Source organism: Apium graveolens, chromosome 5 (genome assembly GCF_009905375.1).
Source record: "Apium graveolens cultivar Ventura chromosome 5, ASM990537v1, whole genome shotgun sequence".
NCBI classification, from domain to species: domain Eukaryota; kingdom Viridiplantae; phylum Streptophyta; class Magnoliopsida; order Apiales; family Apiaceae; genus Apium; species Apium graveolens.
In genome coordinates this window covers 156,466,205-156,472,564 of record NC_133651.1, presented here as the reverse complement: position 1 = coordinate 156,472,564, position 6,360 = coordinate 156,466,205, and the positions used below count along the sequence as shown (strand labels likewise).

The following is a 6,360-nucleotide window of genomic DNA, read 5'->3' as shown; positions in this document are numbered from 1 at the left end:
TTTCTCGCCTTTATCATATGGAGAATTCTAGGTAACACTATGTCGTTTACCACTCCCTCAAGATAATTTTTACCACAGCTGAAGAAGAGAACATGACTCCCAAGACAATTCATGTACCCTTTCCACCTTGAACACCATCGATTTCAATGCAAACATTCATGGTTTTTTAAATTGATACTACTCTGAATAAAGAGGAAGTGATTGAATCTTCTTTTGAGGAACGAAGAGCAGGGTTTGTGCTTCCGGCTTCCTGGAACACATCCCAAGAGTCAGTTACGAGCGTAATGTTCTTCGGCTATTATCATTGTATTATTTCTTGAATTTGTTTTGATACATGACTGTGGTTAAAAGTTAATTTTAAATTGTCTTATTATCTGTTGTATGCAATTACCTAAACATTGACCGGATATTGGTTGGTGAAACTATTATGCATTTAGAACCCTTTGTTTCCTGTATCAGTACCTTGCCATTGCTATAGCCATTAGATTTGTTTGGAGCATTGTTGAAACATGGATTTAGTTGCTATAACGTCGCTCCATCATTGTTCAAGCATTCACATATATGCTCTCTTTGCTCCCTTCAATATAGAAGTTTGAAAATAAATGCATACCTGATTTTGAACCTAAATCTATCAAAGATATTTTCTATCTTTGTCATGGCTATGTTATCGATTGGAGCATCTAAACTGTATATACACACCCACACACATGACATGGAGAAAACATTAATTTTGCTCATAGCCATCTTATAACAAGGTTTTGTAAGATTACATATAGAACTGAAGTACACAGAGACAAGATAGAAGTATCTTATTTCCAATATGTGATATGTAGTTAAGTAATGATACACTATAATTAAGTAAGTTGTGCACAATCCAGGATTTTTTCTTTTTGGAGGTATAAGCAAGCTTACTTGGTACTTAATTCTTTCCTTCTTTTCTTTTATACAGTTTTGTTCTAGATTGTTAACTCTCAACTTTTTCCATTTGAACCCATTTAAAAAAATTATATGTATACAAGTATTACTGAAAATACACTTTAAAAGAAAGTAATATGGGATTTTTTTTTAAAAAGTAGTACTTTTAAAAGTTCAAAAAAAACACTCACATTTAACAAAAAATATAAAGACATTATTGCTTTTAAAAAATTCAATAACAATGCAAAATAAACTTTCATTTCTTTGTCAGAAAAAAACTATCATTTCAAATTAAATTTTACGTTAAACAAAAAGTTAAAAAATATAATAATAATAATAATAATAATAATATATGGCTAGGCCTTGCTTCGCACGGGTTATAGGCTACTTAACACATAATTCACAAATCACTTAATATTCACATAATATTTATTTATCATCAAAAATAATTATACGATAAATTCCGGATATTACAACATACAACCAATTACACAAAAAAACCCATATATTTATCATAAGAATATAGGATTCTGTCCTTAGAATCACCTAAAAAAACAAATGAGGGTACTTTTCATGCATATCACTTTCTAACTCCTAAGTTGATTCTTCAACCTTCGGGTTTCTCCACAATACTCTTTCCAAATTTATAACTTTGTTTCTTAACATTTTCTCTCTTCTTTCTAGAATCTTTATTGGACTCTCAACGTAAGACAAATCTGACTGAAGTTCTATCGGCTCATATTCAATCACATACCTAGAATCTGGATGGTACTTCTTAAGTATTGACACATGAAAGACGTTATGAATATGCTCCATATGCAGGGGTAATGCTAATTCATAAGCTACCTTGCTGATAAGTGGCATTTTATACCACTTAGAACGTCTTATAATGACTTGAATTGATGTCTTGAAATCAAGTATTTTTGTGTATTTGATGCGTTTTTCTAGTATTTTTGCATTTCAGGGTATAATTTGCGTAATTAGGGAGATTTCATCATAATAAGCCTAAGGAAGTACTTGGAATCAGTTGCGGGGAGTTGTGTGGAGGAATCAGCAAAATCAGAAGAGAAGAAGTGAAATTTTTCAGAAACTGTGCTGGCGCCCGCCTGGAGCTTGCAAGCGACTGCCTGGAGAGCAGGCGCCCGCATGGGAATGGAGGCGGTCGCCCGGGGTCGTAATTTTAGAATCTGGATTTTCTAATTTGACTTCTATTGGGCTTCTGACGGTGCTGTCTCTTGTTGACTCCTATATAAGCAATCTTGGGAGACATTTTCACAACAACAAGTGACAAGCAAGGAGCAAGGAGAGAAGATTAAGAAGACATTTTAGCACACCACAACGAAGAAGAGGAAGCATACGTTATCTTGTGATTTTTTTATTCCTTGTAACAGTGGATGCTAGTTTTCTTTACTTTGAACCTTAATACTCTTGTGACGTACTCTGATTTTATTAAGTATTTTTATTAGTTTACATCGTTGTGTTATTATCATATTTTCATATGAACCCATTATGACGATGAGTTCTATCATGGGCTAATCGTGATCATGGGGTCATAGCGGATTTACTATGGATTTCTTCAGTTAATTGTTTAATACCTTGGTATGTGATGATTGTATGATATCTAGCATAGGTTGTGCTTATTCGTCTTATGTGCGTCGCGAACATATAAGATAGCTTGTTAATCTCTTGTGAAGCGACAGTGAATCTTAAGATTTAGAACTTGCCATGCTAGCATAGGTTCATGTATTATATGCATGATTAGTGGGTAACTCTAACCGTTTTACTTCACCTGTCTAATCATAATGAATAACTTGCACTTAAATCGATATGTTGTCAAATTCTATAGACATATAGGGTCTCAATATAATTGATGCCTATTCAATTTCTATCTTAATTGTGGATGCTTGATAGAATGGTACTTGTGTAACGAAGTTGACTTTTATCAGTTTCGTGTTGTTCGATTAATATCATCACCGTTACATGCTAAGGGTAATAACAATAACTATTGAATGAAGTAGTAATGAAGTTATGATCTCATGTGTGGTTAATATTGTTAATTCAAGTGTTAATTTAAGTGTTTAATTCTCGTAGTTAATAATTAGTTAATCAACCTTAAGTGTTATTGTCTTGACATTGAGAAGTAATCATACATTGGTGAGTAAGTGTTAATTAAATATAATTAGTCTGAGTCTCTGTAAGAACGAACTAGAAATCATTCTATATTACTTGCGAACGCGTATACTTGCGTGAATTATTAACGCATGTTTTGTGCCTAACAAGTTTTTGGCGCCGCTGCCGGGGACTCGGTGTTAATTTTTTTAGTTTATGTACTTGCCATCAGTGGTCATTAGAACTCATTGATTTAGACTTGTTACTTATTATTTCCGGTTATATTTCAGGTACTCTAGCGAGCGTTCATGCAAACACGTTCTCGCACTCGTAAGAGGACTATAGATACGGCTGAGGAGACAGATACACTTCTTGACATTCCGGAGAAGTTAGATTTTGAAGATTCGGATAACGAGAGTGAAAAGAAAGAACCAGTAATCATGGGTGATCGTATAGTTCCAGCAGATTCAGCTCTTATTGACTTTTCTCGGCCTAAAATTGATGACATTCAGTCAAGCATCATTCATCCGGCTATTGAGGCCAATAATTTTGAAATCAAGTTGGGCACTATTCAGATGGTGCAGAATTTTGTTTCTTTCGGAGGTGTTGCGACTGAAGATCCCAACATGCATATCAGGAATTTTGTCGAGATCTACAGTACTTTCAAATATAATGGTGTTACTGATGAGGCTATCAAGCTGAGGCTTTTCCCATTCACTCTGAGGGATAAAGCTAAGGACTGTTTACATTTTTTACCAGCTGGGTCCATCACTACTTGGGAAGATCTTGCGGAAAAGTTTCTTGTGAACTTCTATCCAATGGCCAAGACTACAGCTATGAGGAGTGCTCTTACTCAGTTTGCACAGCAACCAACAGAATCTATGTGCGAAGCTTGGGAGCGCTACAAGGAGATGTTGAGAAAGTGTCCACATCATGGTATGCCTGACTGGATGGTGATCACTGGGTTCTACAATGGTTTGTGGGCCCAATCTCGGCCCATGCTCGATGCAGCTTCTGGAGGCGCCTTGTGGGCCAAAAGCTATATTGAGTCCTATAATCTCATTGAAACTATGGCTGCAAACGAGTATCAAAACCCAACTCAAAGGATGATGCCTGGGAAGGTATCAAGTATTTTGGAAGTTGATCCAGCTACAGCTATTGCAGCGCAGCTCCAAGCGCTGTCTATGAAGGTCGATTCTTTAGCCAACTATGGAGTCAATCAGATAGCTATTTTCTGTGAGCTTTGTGCAGGCTCTCATGCTACAGATCAGTGTTCTCTTGTTAATAAATATGTTCAGTATGTGAACAATTATCAGCGACCGCAGCAGCCTGTGCCAGCTACTTATCATCCTAATAACAGAAATCATCCCAATTTCAGCTGGAGCAACAATCAGAATGTTGTTCAGCAACCATATCAGCAAGCTGTAAGTAAACAGTTTAATCCACCTGGATTCCAGCAATCTCAGCAATATGCTCAAAGGAAATCATATCCTCAACAAGGAGGTGTTGTTCCACCTTGTATTGCTGATTTCGAGGAGCTAAAGCTGTTGTGCAAAAGTCAGTCTATTTCTATCAAGACCTTGAAGAATCAAATCGGTCAAATAGCCAATGCCTTGCTCAATCGTCAACCTGGCAACTTCCCAGCGATACTGAAGTGCCAGGCAGGAAGGAAGCTAAGGAGCAAGTCAAAGCTGTTATCTTAAGGTCCGGAAAAGTTGCGGAAGCTGAAAAAGTAAAAGATGGAGAAGCTGAAGTTGTAGATGAAGACGAAATCAGCAAAATCAGAAGAGAAGAAGTGGAATTTTTCAGAAACTGTGCAGGCGCCCGCCTGGAGCTTACAGGCAACTGCCTGGAGAGCAGGCGCCCACATGGGGTCGTAATTTTAGAATCTGTATTTTCTAAGTTGACTTCAATTGGGCTTTTGACGGCGCTGTCTCTTGTGGACTCTTATATAAGCAATCTTGGGAGACATTTTCATAACAAGTGACAAGCAAGGAGCAAGGAGAGAAGATTAAGAAGACCGTTATAGCACACCACAACGAAGAAGAGGAAGCATACGTTATCTTGTGATTCTTTTATTCGTTGTAACAGTGGATGCTAGTTTTCTTTACTTTGAACCTTAATACTCTTGTGACGTACTCTAATTTTATTAAGTATTTTTATTAGTTTATATCGTTGTGTTATTATCATGTTTTTATATGAACCCATGGTGACGATAAGTCCTATCATGGGCTAATAGTGATCATGGGGTCGTAGCGGATTTACTATAAATTTCTTCAGTTAATTGTTTAATACCTTAGTATGTGATGATTGTATGATATCTAGCATAGGTTGTGCTTATTCGTCTTATGTGCATCGCGAACATATAAGATAGCCTGTTAATCTCGTGTGAAGCGACAGTGAATCTTGAGATTTAGGACTTGCCATGCTAGCATAGGTTCATGTATTGTATGTATCATTAGTGGGTAACTCTAACCGTTTTACTTGCCCTGTATAATCATAATGAATAACTTGCGCTTAAATTGATATGTTGTCGAATTCTGTAGACATATAGGGTCTCAACATAATTGATGCCTATTAAACTTATATCTTAATTGTGGATGCTTGGTAGAATGGTACTGGTGCAACGAAAGTTGGCTTTTATCAGTTTCGTGTTGTTCGATTAATATCATCACCATTACATGCTAAGGGTAATAACAATAACTATTGAATGAAGTAGTAATGAAATTATGATCTCATGTATGTTTAATATTATTAATTCAAGTGTTAATTTAAGTGTTTAATTCTCGTAGTTAATAATTAGTTAATCAACCTTAAGTGTTATTGTCTTGACATTGAGAAGTAATCATACATTGGTGAGTAAGTGTTAATTAAATATAATTAGTCTGAGTCTATGTGGGAACGAACTAGAAATCATTCTATATTACTTGAGAACGCGTATACTTGCATGAATTATTATCGCGCGCATAACACTTGCCGACATGTTTCAAGATTTAAAATGGTTTAACGTGTCTAGGACTCAGCTTTCCCTTCCTTCCAAATCTGGACAGTCCTTTCCATGGCGACCCCTTCAGTAAAACTAGTTTTCCATCTGCAAATTCCATGTCTTTCCTGGTTTGGTCCGCATATTTCCTTTGACGATTATGTGCTACAATTAACGTTTTTTGGATGACTTTGACAACTTCTTTCGTTTCATGTACCAATTCTGGTCCAAGTATCTTGCGTTCTCCAACTTCATCCCAATATACTGGTGAACGACATTTGCGTCCATAAAGAGGTTCGTAGGGAGGCATTCCAATACTGGCATGATAACTGTTATTTTAAGAAAATTTTACT

General features: G+C 36.2%; 1 non-coding gene across 1 annotated transcript; it reads right to left on the bottom strand.

Annotated features, from left to right (window-relative positions):
- Positions 1 to 3,857: 3,857 nt before the first annotated feature.
- On the bottom strand, positions 3,858 to 3,964 carry LOC141662742 (small nucleolar RNA R71). Its single transcript, XR_012550838.1, has one exon. It is a non-coding gene; the product is annotated as a small nucleolar RNA R71 (small nucleolar RNA).
- Positions 3,965 to 6,360: the final 2,396 nt, after the last annotated feature.